Consider the following 17469-nt stretch of genomic DNA (forward strand, 5'->3'; position numbering starts at 1 on the left):
CTCGCAATTAAACCCAATTAGTCGTTAATCAATTCCATTCCAGTCGCTGCGTAATTCTGCTTCACGTTTTGGCACTAACAGGCTTCCAGGAGTCTCCCGTGGATGACAGTAGTGCTGGAGATGCTGTAGCTCACACTACCGCTAGAAGACAAACGCCGCGGTCCTCCCACTTCACCCAAAAAAAAAAAAAAAGCTCCGGAGCTCAAGGAAGAGGAAAATTTTAAAAAAATAAAACAACCGATGAATGGGACTTTGTCGTGCGCCCGATCCCGAAGCTGGGGGCGCGTAAGAAGAGAAAGGAACAGTGTTTTAATTATTTTTTTCCTTTCCCTGAGACCCGAAGTGGGGAGAAAAGACGCAGCAATGACAGAGCAGCAGTCGTGCGCAGCGGCGAAATAGACCAACTATTGTGGGGACGGGGGAGATTGATACCACAACTGGGGCGAGCGACGAGGAAGCTGGCAGATGTGAATTTCGGTGCCAGTCGTGTGCTGGATTGGACTATACCAGCCCTTTTCATCACTCGCTTGCTCTCCAGATTACTTGGAGGATCTCGGACGGCTGTCTTTGAGGAGCTCCTGGTGCTGCTGCAGAGACTGAAACGGGAGGAAAAAAAAAAAAAGGAGGGGGACAAGCCATGTGTCGTTGCGCGACATAGAAGCTCTTTGTGGGCTGTTTTGCACCGGGGACAGGTGGTGCCGCGTGTGTGTGCATGCGTGTGTGTGCGCGTAGCAGTAAGGGGGGGGTTGGACACACAACCCCCTGAGACAGTTGTCTTAGGGATGTCAGGCCGGCGTACGGGATCAGTTTTTGCCAGAGACAGGTGCGACAGGGAGGAGTAGTTTTCCAAAAAAGCCCCTGCACAGGATTGTGGTAACGCACTAACGAGGCTGCTGCTGCTGCTCTCTCTACTCTGATCTCTTGGATTTTTTTTTTTTTTTTTTGTTGGGATCCACCGGGACACAGAATTGACTCACACTGCTGTTCTCTCGGCGGCACCTTTCCCCAGATAATCAGAGGTAAGTGACCCGAGTTGTGCTGGGTGTTGGTGCTTGGATTCGTGGCTGTGCGCTCTGAGGCTCTGTCGCGCCTTGATGCTTTGGAGAAATTGATTTAAAAAAAAAAAGAAAAACGCACAAAAAAACGAAGGATTTTAGTTACAGGAACGAGATTAAAATGAACTAAGCCAGTCATTAACACCAGGCTCATCTGTAATCTTTGCTATGTGGTGCGCTGCAATGGGTTTCACTGTGTAATTCTCAATATCATACTGCGTAGCTTGCAGCCACGCACAAAACAAGCAGGTTTTCAGCTGTCCGGAGGCTGAAGAGGCGCTTTAAAAACATGCATCTGCTGGATTCAGACTCACTCCTTTACATTGATTTTGTGTCTCACACTTGAGGTGGATCATAAGTTGCATTGTGATGTTGGGGTCAGACAAAAAAAATGTGACTTTCCTTGCTGTGGTGAATGTGATTTATTTATTTTTTGTGACATTGTTGGATAATCCAGTGAGTTGCAGAACTGTGGAGTCTTCCTCTGCTCGCCTTTCCCACTGTGTTTGTTTGTATATTCTGACTTGTGTGATTGCATGTTATCTGCTGGCGGTTGTGTCTGTTCCACAGTCCTACCCGCTGGGCCTCTAATGTCCACTATTCCTGCCTGCAGGCTCTGCCATCTCTCCCTCTCTCCCTCTGCAGTAGCTGCTATCTTTACAGTACATTGAGCTAGTTGGCTGGATGGTGTCAGAATCACATTTTTTTTTTTCCTTTTCTTTTTTTTTGTATAAGAACTCTCACTAGCTGGCTCCAAGTCTCCCTAAAGTTTTCCCCCCATTTGACCTTTTTTTTTTTTTTTTTTTTTTTGTGGCTCCTGTTTCAAATTCAAATTGCCATTCAGCTGGCTTTTTGTCCAGCGCTGAGGTTTGTGGACTGGAAAGAGAGAAGTAAGTAAAGTCCCCAAGGGGTCAGGGCATTCCTATAATGAGTCCTAGTGTATGTGAGAGGAGAGAAGAGTAGGAAAGGGAGACATCTAAAGAGGAAAAAAAAAAAAAAGTGAGACAGTGCTCCTTGTCCAGCCCAAGGAACACCTCCCACCAAAACCTTCCCCCCCCTCGTCGCTCAATCAAACCCCTCGGAGCCTCTTTAATTCGTCTTCCTCGGGGCTGTCACCCAGTCTGACAGCCGGGGGCTCAGGGGTGCTGCCGCAGGTTACACCGAGATCCTTCCTGCCCCCCCCCCCCCCCTGCTGCTCGGATGATACATCGGGGAGGGTTGATGTTCTGCAGCAGAATGTGCTTCCTCGCAGAAGGGAGACGCACGGAGGTGGTGAGAGGGAAGGAGCCGGGATGAAAGGAGAGATGATCATAAACTAGATATTGTCTGATCATCTGGGTGTCGCTGCTTCTTTGACTTGAAAGAGGAGGAGTGGCGCCCTTTTTCTCTCTCGCAGGCTGACATCCTTTCTGCAAGGCCCATCGCAACACCAGTAATTACAAGACAAGAGCTACAGGGAACGAATTAATAGACAACAGAGGAAATACCTGTCTGATATGATCTCTGATCTTCCTGTGACACCAGAAACAGTTTTTTTTATTTGCTTAGAGGCCAAGGACAAGACACTTTGTGAGACTTCAGGATAAAGGCGACTTTTTGCTGGTCATTTTTAGACACATGATGTTAATTTTGCAGCTTTTTTCCGGATAGGTGGCTTTTCTTTCAATGATATTGGGTCTTTTTTTATAATAAGCTACCTCTAAAGAGTGCCTTTTGCACGCAGGGGAGAGAGGATAAATGTTTTCTCAGTCAGTATATAAATAACCAGACTGTAGGAAGCATTAGTCCTTCCAAAAGAAATGAGTCAGTAGGGGGAAAGATTGCACAGAGAATTATGTAAGGCAAACCTAAGGAAAGCAATTGAAGAAAGCCGTGTACCTGATGTTGGAGCCGACGTCCGGAACACTAAAAACATGATCAGTGGAGATCAGAATCAAAAGCAAAAGTTCCCAACGTGGGATTTTTTTGTGTCAATGGAGAACTCAGATAACAAGGCTAAATGTGTGCCCAGGAAACCAGGCAGGGGGGGTTTTTACCGTTCCAAGGTCCCAGTGCTGATTTCAGTTTTTGGCTGTGTTTTTCCCTCCCGTCCCCAGTGCTTCTCCTCGCAGCTTAACAAACTGCTCGCTGGAGCTTGGCTAATCCCTGGCTAGCAGTGCCCAGTGATTTATTATAAAGTTAGCTAATTTAGAGGAGATCTGCAGCATCCCACCGTACACACATGGCCTTGACAGATCCCCGCTGTCTTTACTGCGAGGGCCTGAATCGCCAATTAAGTTTGAAGAATTGTTACTGCGCGGGTCAAAGAGAGAGAGTTTGTCTATCGGAAAAAGAAACACAAGGCCCAGTGTTCGTCACGTTGTGTCTGTTTGCCTTCCTGTCTTGTATGGACTTTGTGTGTCTGCGCGAGTGTGTGAGTCAGTGCGTCTGTGCCCGTACAAGTGTGATTCAGCGGCGTTCAGACTTGAATGGACGCCCTGTTTGCGCCTCGTTTCTGAGGCCGACAGCCGCTCCGCAGCCCCCTTCGCCTCGGAGCAAGTGTCGCACCCGATGTGCTAGAATAACAGGTGTCTTTACGCAGTGACTTAATCCCTCCGCTTCACCCCGCCGAGGGGTTACATCACCTGTGGGACTGGAGGGGGGGGAACCGCTCCGGCATAGACATGAAAAACATAGATCAGTCAGACAAAGCTTCATTTTTTTTTTCTGCAGGGCAAATTAAGGACGGGAAGTCTTGCATCATCAATGTGATTTTTTTTTTCTCAATTCCCAGAATCTGAGACTATAATTGCAAAACATATTGTTAAAGACCTGTATGTAGGAACTGGAAATCTGGGGTCAGGAACAGAGGTCCTTTTGTTAGATAAGAACTTCTTTATCGCATTTGTGGTGTCAGTGTTGTCGCCTCAACTATCCTTTATTATAACTTAAAGTACCATGGTTTCTTCTGGGCCGATATGATGCTGATTATTGGATACACATCTGCAGTAAAAATGAAGATCTTGGTGTCAGAATTTAGAAGAACGCCAACTCAAAACTTGACTGAAACGCCTGTAGTTATTTATGTTTTGCGTGCGTAATCAAAAGAGAACTTCTTAACATTTATTCTTCAAAGTTGATTGGTTCTTCCTTGTGGTGTCAGATAGAGCTGAGACACAAAGAGGACGTTACATCAGAACCAAAGCAGCACATTCATTTACTACATTCAAAACCAATTAAACAAAAATATTGATACCAATAATCATGAAAATGCTGCATATCGGATTTGATTGAAACTAACGATCTATAGATTGTCCGCCATCCAGGTCATGATGATCCTCGGAGCTTCAGTAAAAAGGAACCGGACTTGTTTTTGAAGATGTTTCAACTCTCATCCAAGAGGTTTCTTTAGTTCAGAACATGTAAAACTTCAGAAAACTAAGCTATAAAATACAAAAAAAAGATCCTAAAGTCAATCAGCTCAACTAGAAACCAGGTAAAACCCAACATTTATGAAGGAACTACATCTATTTATCTGTCTGGATATACATTTTAAAACTCCAAATCATCAGATAAAACAGCTTCAACTGATCAAAAACATTACAAAGCAAATACACACAAAAAATATCACACTGGAGTTGGATAATTGACCCAAAAATGTCAGGACCAACATGACTAGCAGCTAATACGCTAAAGCAGGACGAGTTCAGAACTGAAGGATGAGAGACGACACATCTTCAAGAACCTAAAAAGAGAAGTCCGGTTGCTTTCTGACTGACTTAAAGGGCCGACGCACTGACTTTTACACACAACTGTCAGTTTACTCGTCCTAAAGAAGAGCCGCTCAGCCCAACTGCAGTCTTACACAACTTATCAGACTCAGTTGTGTAATGTCCTTCTTTTCCAAGTTTAAATAAAACGCCCTGATTGTGTCATCAGGTTAGTCCGTCTTATGTTCTCCTGAGTTTGAGCCAAAACCGGTGGATGTTTCAGAAGTTTCCCTCGTGGGAGCGAAGCTGTCGCCACCTTCATCGGCCCGCTCCGAGATTGACAGATGAGCTCCAAACGCTATTGAGCTGTAGAGTCTGGGGGCTCGTGTTAAACCTGGCACCCCCAGTCTTCTTTTCTTTTCTCCCTGTCAGTCTTTCTCCTCAGCATTTCCCCCCCATCCACTTTTTTTTTTTTTTACCTCTGCTCCCCTCATTACCTCTCTTCCCCCCCGTGTTTTTTCCCCCCTTCTCTTCCTCCGCCCCCTTAAAGTCTCCTCTGGACCTTGATGTCAAGGCCTCTCAGGCAGTGTGGTCTCTGTCTGCAGGCTGTCAGGGCAGGGACGCTGCCCACTGGGACCCTGAATGGGACAAATTGACCGTAACAATGTTCCCACTTAGCATGTGGAGCCGGGAGAAAGAGAAGGTGAAAAGGAGGGACTGATGATTGAGGGGCAGGCCAGCCGCGATGGGGGGAAGAGACGGAAAGAGGAAGAGGGAGGCGGAGGTGAGGGGTAGTGGGGTGGGGGAGAGAGGAGGACAGCTCTTTGAAATGTATGAATTGAAGACTTGCATTAAATCACACGGCTCGTATTTTAAAACCCCTCTCCTCACATAGTCTCTGGCGAACACGCACACATACGTGCGGCTCTGCTTGTTGTTATTTGCCCAAGGCTACTGCTGCGGTTGCCATAGCAGCAGGATAAACACATTTGCCTGCAAGCTCTCGCAAACACACATGTAGCTCACCTCGTTCTTCAATGCCCAGATGCCTTCCAGCGAGAGGAGAGAGGGGGGGGTGTTTGTCAAGGCTGGTAGTTTTGATCCGCGCTAAGGTGCTACCACTGCCTCGCAAAGGGTCAGGGGTCATCCAGCCCCCCTATTAAAATGCAATAAGGCCCGTAGCCCAGCGGGACCACCTCCGCCATTTAATCACACACCGCCGCTCCCTCATCGTCCGCCCGCTGCCTTTTATCTTTTAATCACTTGTTTTTCCTGCCCTGTCTTTTTCCCCCCCTCTTTTCGCTCTCGTCTCCGTGGCTCTCGTGCATCCAGCGCAACGGCGAGGCAGCCAGTAAAAAAGACGAAAAAAGTTCAAAGACGGAAGCTTGATATAGTCAATAATAGGCGCGTTTTGCTTTGAAAAACTCCCCTCCCCTCATATAGCTGCTCTCATCAGCAGCCACGGGCGAGTCTCTCCTCAGAGTTTGTAAAGTCTGTGATTTCAATATTTTATTTTAGGTTTTGTGTGTGTGTGTGTGTGTGTGTGTGTGCCCTTTAACTGTGACAGAATGTCTCGGAGAAGTTGGAGCGGTATCATGTTGTGGAAGCCCGAGGTAGCGCAGTATGACAGGAACAAAGAATGCAGCTGCTATCACCAAAGGCCAAGTGGCTGTTGAATAAAGATGCTTCCCGTTGGTGAAGCTGGCATTCCATGTAGGCTTATTGTACCTCCACAGGGGGAAAGCGTGTTCCTCTGCGCATATACAAGTGTGTCCTTCCTATATCTGAATACGGGCGCTAACAGAGGGGGGGGGGTGCTCGCGTTCTCTGCGGCGCCGAGAAAGAGACGTTTCCAATGTTGGCTGAGTGATACAGGACGGAATGAAAAGACGTGATGGAGACGGACGTTTACTTCCTGGACACAAATAAACAATTTGTGTGTGAATGTTTTTCACGGCCTGTTTGCTTGTCACATAGCTTTACCCCCCCTGCTTTTTTTCTCTCTTTCTCATTCTCTTTTTCACACACACACATTTTGTGTCGCACTTTTATGAAGCCTCGGTGTCGACACAGCCTCAGGAGAACAGACTTAACGAGGGGCTCCGGTCAGGAAAGGCAGAGGACAGGCTGGTCCCATATACCACCCGCAATACTTGCATACACACTAGCATACTAAGGGCGCACACTTGCATATTCCCACACACACACACACACACACATACACACTCTCTCTCTCAGGCTAAGTAACAAGCCACCACAAGCCCAAAGCTTACAGCAGCACATTCAGTGCCAGCAGCCATACAGCAATTATATTATTTTTCTTCCCTGACACGATATAAATAGCAACATTTATTTCTATTATAGCTTTCACAGACGCGCTCCGCACACCTCCTCGGTTTTATATCCCCAGATAAGTTGCTATGATCACCGAGTACATAACTAATAAGGCGCAGTTTAACTACTGTATGGTGGGAGAGGATGCTGGTCACACACACACACACACACATCCTGAATCATTTCCCGCATCAGCTCAGCATGAATCTGAAGAAACCATGCCCCGTGGGCCAGACTGGTATTATCGTGCTGCTGTTTTATAGCTGATTCATTTCTTAGGGGAACTTCCAGCCTAAATGGCTCTATCGTGTAGTTTTTATGGTTGCAGAAAAATAAAATTAGAACGTTCTCATTGGTTTCTGCTGTTGACAGGATTGTTTAGTACCGGCGCTGCAGCTTTTTCTCACTTACTGGTTTGTGACTGTACTCTTTTAAAAAAAAAACAACAATGTAAATGTCTGGTTATTTTGCTGCCAAGCTGCCACTTGTTTTGTGCTTTGAGGTAATTAACAGCTTAATGCGTTCAGTGACCTGAGGGAATCAGTCATGCTGAAAAAACAAAAGGAAAACTCTGGCTTGCTGGCACTGGGCGCAGGGGCAGTTGGCGAAGTGGAGGGACTGAGCGGAGACTGTGACCTACTGTCTCTTCTCGCTCGGCGATGGCGAAAAGCGAAGAGAGAGGAAAAGGGGAAGAGCGGGTGAGGCAAGGAGGCACGGCGATGGTTTATGGATGAAGCTGAACTGTCAGGTAATTGGGGAAAGCAGAGAGCAGAAAGAAGGCCACGAGTCGAGAGAGAAAAAGGGAGGAACACAGTGGAAGGGTCTTGAGAGGATGCTCGTTCAGCCTCTGTTTCTGTTAGAAAGTGGAGGGAAAGTGGGTCCTTGAACGTACTCCCCTAAATTAATGGCTCAGAAGCACCAATTAATGTACAGCCTCACTGTGGGTCTCTGCTGTGCTGAATCAAAGAGGTCTTGCTGTGCAGTGCGTCTGCTCATCTTCCTGAGCATCGAGCATGCACTCGCACACACACTCTCTCGCACTCCCCCACACACGGCACACACAGTGGGGATTTTAGCCAAGAAACCGGAGCCAATGAGTGAGACATGAGATGAAAGCGTCACACGGAGCTAAAAGCTGAATGTCAAGGTTAAAGAACAAAAAAAAAGGGATGATGATTTGGACTTTGTTACCAAGTGGCGAGAAGATGAAGGGAAGGTCAAGTTTGATGTGCTTATCGGGAGATGAGAGGAGGAGAGATGAAATAAGGAGTGGAGGAGGAAGAGGACAGAGTGTGTTCTCTCTGAGGGCGGGAATCACAGAATCAGACCCAGGACCCATCTGGAGGCAACAGGTCCGATGACAGCAGGCGGCTTCTCCATCCAAGTATCGCGGCCGTGTGTGACAGCCAGGAACAGAGCCAGGGTCCCCCCCCCTCCTCCGTCCAAGACCCCCGGAGACCCGGCCAGTCCACCAGCCGTCTGTCCCCCGATGCTAACCACTTCACCGCGACACAGAGCCATGTTTGTTATGATGGCCTGCGGATCGTAATTGTTCAAATTGAAAGTGGATGATTGATTACATGGCATTTGGCGCCGCCGCCGTCAGAGGCGAGTGGATTCTGCTTAGACGGTGTGTATTCTGCGGAGTTACGTGGATTAAGCTTCTTCACAGCAAATCTGTTAATGCACTAGATTATTGTCCCGGTCTGAATTCATTAACATTAATTTCGCTTGATATGAGGAGCGGTAACAATAGCAGTCGCAAACCAATAAGCCACAAAAGCAAAAAAAAAATAATTGATATCCTACACACATACCACCTACTTCTAAAGCCTGTTTGCTACAATGGAGCCGCTGATTGGCAAGTGCTCTGTGCCGGGTTTCTCTGCGGTTGCCGTGCATTCGGAATACCATAGCTAGCGTGCTCACAGTAGCTAGTGGGTCATTTGTATTTGCATGTAAATGTTTTTCACCCCTTGGCTTGACTGGTGGGGCAATCAGAATGGGTCTCTGTCTGCATCACTTAGAGGGAGGCTGCAGTGACTGACTGTGACATTCAGAGCTCCGGCCGGGCTTCACCATTTACTTTCATTCGCTTGTTCGCTTATACATTCATTTCTGTGGGAAGGAGAAGGCAAAAGACAAGAAGGGGTGTTTTTTTTTTTTTTGTCCTTTTTCTTTTCTGTGTCGATGTGATATCTTCCTTTAGCGCGCGTTCATGCTCCCATTCTTCATGGCTTGATTTTCTCTAAACATCCGAATCGAACCACATCATCCCACATCCTCCTACCTCATCATCAAGCTCCTGAGTTCGGTCTCTTGAGCTTTACACACACACACACACACACACACACACACACAGACGCACACCTCCCACATGTCGATGATGGATACTCGTGCAAACACATATCTGCACGACGGAGGAGTGTTTGTGTTTGACTCATGTAGCGCGTCTCGGGGTTTGGCAGTCTGTCAGGCCTCGATCAGCCTCTGTCGTCAGATGATGCATGGGTCCTTCAGCTCTCCGGTTGCTGAGTGAGGGAGGCACAGGGGACAAGACTCAGGAGAATGTCTCGAGTGAATGAATTCGCCCGAGGAACCGAGCAGGAAAAAGGGGGGGAACGAATGAGTGAATGAGGACGCAAATGATCAAAACAATCCACTCCCCTCAAAACTGGTGGGATGTGTTCTCGTGCCATTAAACCGGCATCATTTCAAACGCGTCTGTCGAGGCGGCCGCGGTGTTCCCGTAGTTCAATATCTGCTGCTGCACTTCATATTTTGCTGCAGCCGCTGCTGTATGCTGCCGTATCGATCTCGTGTCTTTGTCTGAGAACGCGAGTCTGTCTCTGCCTGTGTGGGAAATTCGCTGTGTGTACATACGTTCTAAACAAACAAAGAAAACTATTCAAAAAGTTTCCCAGTTTACGCTGGTGTGTGTGTGTTTCATGTGACGCTTCAAACGTCTCCGTAATCCCCCCCCCACCGCTTGATATTTGAGCACGCATTTGTTTTATATTGCAATTATGGGATGTTTCTGTATGGTTTGTGTGACATCAAACAGGGGGGTTTGTTGCTGCTATTATATGGAGTTTTTTTTGTTGTTGTTGTTTGTTTTGGCTTCTAAATGTAGTCTGTGGAAGGTTGTGGGCTTAAGAGTAAAAAAAAAAATGTTAAAGCGTTGGTTCCAATTTGGTTATGTGGTAGCTATCTGCTTGTTTTCAGCTCACAGGCGTATTGATTTTGGCAGAGCTCCTCATCAGTAACCTTCCCGAGAATAACTGCTCTCTCTGACTTTGTCCTTACCTGGCGACATCATCGCCGACATCCTGTTGTGCGCATCAACACGCGGCTCACTTGTTACCTGCCGCGGCTGCTGTAACCTTTTCAACAATTATCCGCTCGCGTCTTATAAATAGCCTTGCTTGTTCTGTCTGTTTCATTTCAAAAAAACCAGCCGCGCTTTCCCCTGGCTCTGTGCAGCAGCAGCGGCGGCAGCAGTACAGGAGGAAACTCGATACCAGAGCCTAAACTGAAGTAATAAACATGACAAGAAAATGCCCAAGCCCCGGCTCTCGCAAGCCTGAGATGTGTCATGTACCGCGAAACATTAGGGGTTGCTGTAACGAGGGAGTTTTTTTTCCCCGCTGGCGTGCGTGTTGGTTGGAGAACAGCCGTAAAAAGTCATGTTGTTGCTGTAAAAGCGAGAAAACACGGGCGAGAATAATCCAAATAATTGTGAAACACGCAGCCAGTGAGTAACCTTTTCTGATTTGCCTCCATGCCTTCCCAGCATGCTTCTGACTTTTTTTTTTGTTTCCCCTCAGTTTTGACGAGAGTTTGTCTTTAATTGTGTTGCCCTGAGGGGGCGAGTTTAGTTACAGAAAACACTGGTGGATCCTGCCAAATGTTAAAGATGGCAGCTATTCTTGAGTGAGATTTTTTTTATTTTTTATTTGAGCAGTCTGTTTTTTTTAATTTTTTATGTCTTTTTAGAATCTCGACTGTCTTTTTTTTGGCCCGTGCGGCGTCACCTGGCACCGGGATCCTCTCTGCTGTCATCAGCGCCATTAACGGCCACAACAAAGTAGCTTTGAAGCTCTGCGGGGCTTAGGCCGACATGGAGAGACAGCTCCGGGCTCGCCGCATAATGGAGCGAAAAACTCTGCTGTTTGCTCCTTAGTTCAAATTTCTGTCCCTCTTTTCATAAAATAAAGCTCCAAAGACACTCGCAACCAATTACCGTCTGCGTCTTCGTCCACTTTCCTGACTCCCTGACAATTAAAGGTGACAAATGCAGCAGTATGGATCACAACATAACTGATGGCAAAAGCGGCGAATTGGAATTGTCGCTCTCCGGAGCTATTTTCAAGGCAGAAGGAACAACTGCTGGAAGCTCAGTATTTATTGCTGTCTCTTCTCTTAATTGGATGCATTATGTTCATTTCCTTCGCCGCTTTTGAAATCTTAATCAGATGGTTAATTTACTGTCTTGCAGGCTTCAACCAGCTGGCTCCATATATAGACACTTTTCCTTCTTGCTTCATCCCCATCTCTTCTGTCTGTTTATCTCCGTGGTTGCCATGTTTGGTCGTAAAGAAGGCAGATTTTTTTCTTTGTGTGTGTGTATTTGTGAGGTTGGTAGGTTAATGCGCCGCCTGGCCAGGCTGGGACTTACGTGGCAGGTCCACAGAAGAAACGAGCGAGCCACCACAGGGGAGTCTTCATCAATGCAATAACACATACTTCTTTCACATGTGCACACAAAGCTGCCACCGCTGCCGCCTCGCTTCTTATTTATATATTTGTCGCTACACAAAATTCGCACAAGAAAAGCAAAGAGAGGGGGGGAAGCTGATTATGCTCGCTGCAGTCACTTCTGCCTGTGTTTTACGAGCACATCAGCTCAGCATTTTTCTCGCTATTGTCAAGTCGGCTCCCCAGCGCTGATAAGGAGTAATTGCAAGTGTGGCAGTTGACTTGCTTCTTCCACGAGTGTTGCCATCTCAGGGCTGAAGCGGGCTTTGAGACGCCTTTTTTTTGTTCCCATGAAAAGTCTAACATCGGTATCTTTGTCTGGAGGTGGGGAGATTTTCGTTTGCATCTGATAATCCCTTTTCACTCCTGAAATTAGTTTCCTCTCTCTTGAGGCTAGCGAACGCAGAAGCAAAAATTACAAATGAGCGAGGATTACAAATGTAGAAGTGTGAAACAGAACAGATAGGGGGGGAAATGAGTGGTGCGTTTGCAGTGTGTGTGTGTGTGTGTGTGTTTATGGAGGAGGCCTCTTTGCCAGCAGTCAAGGACTCTAGCTGGGCTACTCACCTGATTGAAATGAATAGATTCCTGGATAGTGGAATCAGGAGGAGGGGGAGTACAGAGGATGTGAAGTGGCAGCCGGAGGACTCGTCACACACACACACACACACACACACTCATGCAGAAAACACGCACACGTACTGGCTCAGCGGCTCATTAATGCACCTTAGCACCACCGACTCCACCAGGCAGCAAGCCAGACCCAAAAAAACAAGAGCTAAGACGAGGTGATGCTCACCACGGGCCACCCTGAGCTGGGTGGAGGGATAAACCTGAGCCTCTGGCAACTTGTAGGTATCACTAAACTAATGAAGAGCCTGGAGACAAAGAACGAAGGGGGAAAAAATGAATAAAGAAATGAAAGCACATGCAAACACGCAGACGACCTTAAAGAAACAGCAGCTAACAAGCCGCTGATGTTTTCGCTGAGGACTTGATATTTAGTTAAGGCTCAGGAGTGTCTGCGGACGTAGTGATAAATCTTAGAGCAGAACGTTCTCCCTGAGCCGTCGCTGTGTTTTGGTGAACTAGTTCTCTTTCATCTAATTACCAGGAGAGGCAGACACACACAGGGGAGGCTAGTTATAGAAATAGCCTGAATTTTCTTTTCTTTTTTTGTTCACAAACACTACTCGTGGTAACGTAATATGTAGGTGTGTCCCCGAGCTCCTTTCACCTCCCCACAACAGCCTGCCTCAGCATGATTAACAGGAGAGCGGTATTGATTTTGTAAAAGCGTTTTCAGAAGGTAAAATATTGTTACGTAGTCTGTGTGTACACGTCAGGACATTTTGTTATTGTTGTCAGGCATCTCGGTAGGAAACCTCAGAGCTGGGGTTGGCTTATTTTTTCTTTAAGGCTCGCTGAGTCTGTGGCCGAGGCAGCTAGTTTCTCTTCCAAAAACCTCCCGAGACTCAACCCTGCAGACCCGGACTAATTCTCGTGCATCACATTACCATTCTCATTAATGTGACTGATTATACACTTGGAGAGAGTGGGCCACAGTCGTGAGCCAACCAGCCAAAGTGTTTGCTGGCACACAAGTGTGAAAAATCAGAATGCCCACTCGTGTTGAGTCATTTGTGTCTTAGATCATTCTGATGGCTGCAAAGAGCCCTTTGACATCTCATTCTCTTGTCAGAAATGGATTTCCATCTTATTTTGATGGTGATTTACCGTGTTTGCATGTGCGTTTATGCGCTGTTGATATTTCTGCAGTGTTGTCTCTATGGAAGTGGCGTTTGCTTATGTAAACCTCATGCTGTCGAAGGCTTTAATTAAACTCTTGATTTACCTTTTTCGACATCCAGTTGAAAAGTGAAGGAGAGAGCAACGTTATGCAACTGAAAGCAGAGACTGTGCAAAAGTGCCTCGATAAAAAAATGCTTTCACTTCTTGTGTTGACAGACACCTAGATCCAATTTTTTCTTTTTGTGTGTGTGCAGGAAAAGCAGTGATGTTCCACTAGGTAGCTGCTGTTGTTGTGTTTTTTTTTTTTTGGAAAGACAGTATTTCCTCTTGCATTTATTGCTTGAGAGGGATCAAAACAAAACACAGAATACCCACTAGAAAGTCCAGCTGTGGAGAGAAAACTACAGAATGTGTGTAAGCTGGGAAGTGAGTGTAAGAGGTATCCATGAATGGGTGAAAAATTAACGTATAAGCCAATTTTTTGTGTGATAATTAGTTAAAAAATGCAGACAGACTTCAGAGGGAAGGAAAACACAAACCCCCCAGAGCCATCACGCTGTCCTTTCTACAGCCATTATGTGTTTCATTACCACTGGAACGCAACATAAATAGCCTGTTATTTCAGAAAACTGTGCTTTTGTTAGCTGACCGCAGAAAAGCAAAAATGGAAATTGTTCCTACTGTGTTGTGGTGTGCTTCTTTTTTTTCTGATTAGTGTTGTCTTAAATATAAACCATTGCAACCTCCCACCATTAGCTGTGTACTGTCGGCTTAATATAGAACAGAGATCCCATCTGTTTAATTCAGTTCAAGACAATCTTTATTTATAGTGCAGGGACACGTTTAGACACAAGAGTCAAGTTTATCATATAAATACCAGAGACTCCCCTCCTTCTCGCAAAATGTCGCAGTAAAGGAAAGACGGAGAAATTCACCTTCACATTAAAAGCGCATTAAAACATAACTATGGCAATAATAGTATCAATAGTTTAATCATCCCCTCAAGGAATACTCTGAAACTAACCTGAGCATCAGGCTTCAAAAAATCTGTTATTCCTGGAGAATTGAGCAAATGGGCCAAGATCACTCTCTAATGTAATGTGTGTCAGCCTGTGAAATTCAGCCCGGCACTTTAACTGGGCAATAATGGAGTTTCAGCTTTAAATGGCTGATGCCTTTTGTGAGAGAGACCTAGATTTTATCAGATCAGGCTTGACCACCGTGAGACACCTGCCCTCTCATGGGCAATCCATTGAAATCCAGAATTTGGCTGTAATTACATGGACTGTGCGGCTGATCTCTGCCCAGAACACAAGGTTGCAAAGAGTGGATGCGCTGAAGCTTGAGAGGTTTAGATAGATGAAATAAATGGTGATGGGTTGTGTGACTGCTCTCTTTTTTTTCCAGCTTATTTTTTATGTCACAAAGCTTCATGTCAGTCACACAAACCAGTGACTGTACATTTGACAAATTGAAACTAAAATTCCAGTCAGATTGTCAGGATACCATTTAATTTGTCACTAGAGTCTGTGTTTTCTGGGCTCAAAAATTCAACTGGAGTAATCTTAAAATGCAAAACAAGACAATAAATTAAGGAAGTTCGTGCCACCATGGCTTCACATCTTCATTTTGGTTCACGCTAGTCAGAGTCTTTCTCTTTATATTGTTATATTCGTGCCATATCTCTCCATCGCTGCCCAACCAGCTCAGTTTGGAAATGACTGCCATGCATCCTAACACACTTAAAAAGTCACGCAACCATTCGTGCACACATGTAGGTGTAAATATAAAGCAGGAGGTTGGATTGTTACTTGGGGAAGATACTACAGAGGAAGAGTCACGATGGTGAAAACTCAAAACAACATTCCCCTCATTGCACAACATGTTGTTAGGACCAAGACCGGCAATGTGGTTGCCTAATTTATATCTATGAGGGTACTTCAAAAGAATTCTCTGCTTCACCAGGAATCTTAGGAGAAAGGTTGTTCTTGCACTGTTTTTCAACATAGTCTGATTTACCTTGAATGCACTTGGTCCACCAGTGTTCAAGGTTTGCTATCCCTTGGAGGAAGAAGGTCACATCTTGATCCTTCACATGCTCCTCTACAGCATGCGTGACGTCATCATCCAGCAGCAGTTCAAAGCCACATTTTGCTGCTTCTGCCACCTGTGCTGTGTGGACGGATGCATTATCCTGGAGCAGCAGCAGCAGCCAGCTCGATGCGTACAGTGACATAAGGCTTTATAGTGTACAGTTATGTCCCCAACAGGAAGTTACACCCCTTGTTTATGGGTGAAGCCAAAAACTCCTTGAAGTTAGTAAAGAAGGGCTGCAAGGTGGCGCAGTTGGCTACCACTGTTGCCTCGCAGCAAGAAGGTTGCCGGTTTGTGTCCCATTGGGGGCACCGGGATCTTTCTGTGTGGAGTCTACATGTTCTCCCCGTGCAGCGTGGGTTCTCTCCGGGTTCTCCGGCTTCCTCCCACACAGTCCAAAAACATGGTGAGGTTAATTGGTGATTCTAAATTGTCTGTAGGTGTGAATGTGCTTGGTTGTCTGTCTCTAAGTGTAGCCCTGTGATAGATTGGTGACCTGTCCAGGGTGTCTCCTGCCTTCACCCGAAGTCAGCTGGGACAGACTCCAGCCCCCCATGACCCTAGTGAGGATCAAGTGTTGTATAGATAATGGATGGATGGAAGTTAGTTAAGAAGAAGATTATTTGTCACAAATCCATAACAGTGCTGTAATATTCTCTTGTCGTATATCCCAGTTGGGGTCAGAGTGCACCTGGAGCATGTAGGGTTAAGGGACAACAATGGGAGCTTAGCAGCACTGGGGCTTGAACCTCAGACCCTCTGATCAGTCGTCCAGAGCTCAATCGTTGAGCTACCACTGCCCCTACTGGTAGGCAGGTCTTTTATTGTCTTCCAAAAGATGGTCAAGTGATAGGAGCGAATGTAGTGACAGTTAGGCCCAATTCAAACATGGGTGTCCACTTAAGTCTTTATTTCTGGCTGTCCAGGCTACAATCCAACCCGGCAGTTATCAAACTTAAACAGCAACCCATTCTCGCTCAAGATGTTAGCAAGGCTGAGACAGACACTTGTGAAAAGTGCATCAACTGCACGCAGAAGAGATGTTTGGCGTATATATCGCTCGCTATGCTCATCATTCGAAAGTGCATCCTGTTGTATTTGTACGCCAGTGAATGCGACAAGGTTGCAGCCAGATTCAGCAGCGTATCCGTTTTAGAGGTCTTAAAACTTGAGAGTAATGTGGATGCTACTCGTAAATGTAGCAGAAGTTATGTGTTTTAGAATGAAAACATACTACTGTGGCTGCAGCCCGAGCCTGAAGTCAGCAGCAGCGAATGAGGGGAAGTGGCCCTGACTCACGATAGTGAGTGAGTTGAACTGGAAGAAGACCAGTTCAGCCAGAGGAGCTGTGTGCCTCTCCACAGGGACCTTTGTAGCAAGCTGTGCAGAGTGGTGCTTTCAGAAGAAACAAAGCGCTGTGTTTGTCTCTCTGTGTGGATACTGTACATGACTTTGAGTGTGTGTGTGTGTGTGTGTGTGTTTTCGTAGAGCTTTTTACCCCACAGCCGAGCTGACCCGGCCATACTACAAGAACTTCCACTCTCTGTTCTTGTTCCCTCTGTGGGCGTCAGCTGGGGCCCACAAAAAGGAGAAGAGTCTGGGTCACTTCCAAAATGATTTCCATTGCTGCATAAGTGCCTTTGGAAGAATGCAACTTGGTACATGCCAGGAAAGGAAAGAAATAAATGACCCTAGAGTGAGAGCTTGAAGTGGGCCAATCGAAGTTTGGTCGGAGGAAGACTGTGGCTGCCTCTTGCCAAGGCCCAGCAGGGCAAATTGAAGAATTT

The 17469-nt window shown here is 46.3% G+C and overlaps 1 protein-coding gene across 1 annotated transcript in view; it reads left to right on the top strand.

The window, feature by feature from the left end:
• Positions 1-240: 240 nt before the first annotated feature.
• The window catches only part of sema6bb (sema domain, transmembrane domain (TM), and cytoplasmic domain, (semaphorin) 6Bb), a 147967-nt gene continuing 130738 nt past the window's right edge, over positions 241-17469 (top strand). Inside the window, exon 1 of the mRNA XM_008283900.1 lies at positions 241-1019. The gene's annotated coding sequence lies outside the window, so the exon portion shown is untranslated. The remainder of the gene's footprint in view (positions 1020-17469) is intronic.

This window comes from Stegastes partitus, unplaced genomic scaffold, assembly GCF_000690725.1.
Source record: "Stegastes partitus isolate 25-593 unplaced genomic scaffold, Stegastes_partitus-1.0.2 Scaffold332, whole genome shotgun sequence".
NCBI classification, from domain to species: domain Eukaryota; kingdom Metazoa; phylum Chordata; class Actinopteri; family Pomacentridae; genus Stegastes; species Stegastes partitus.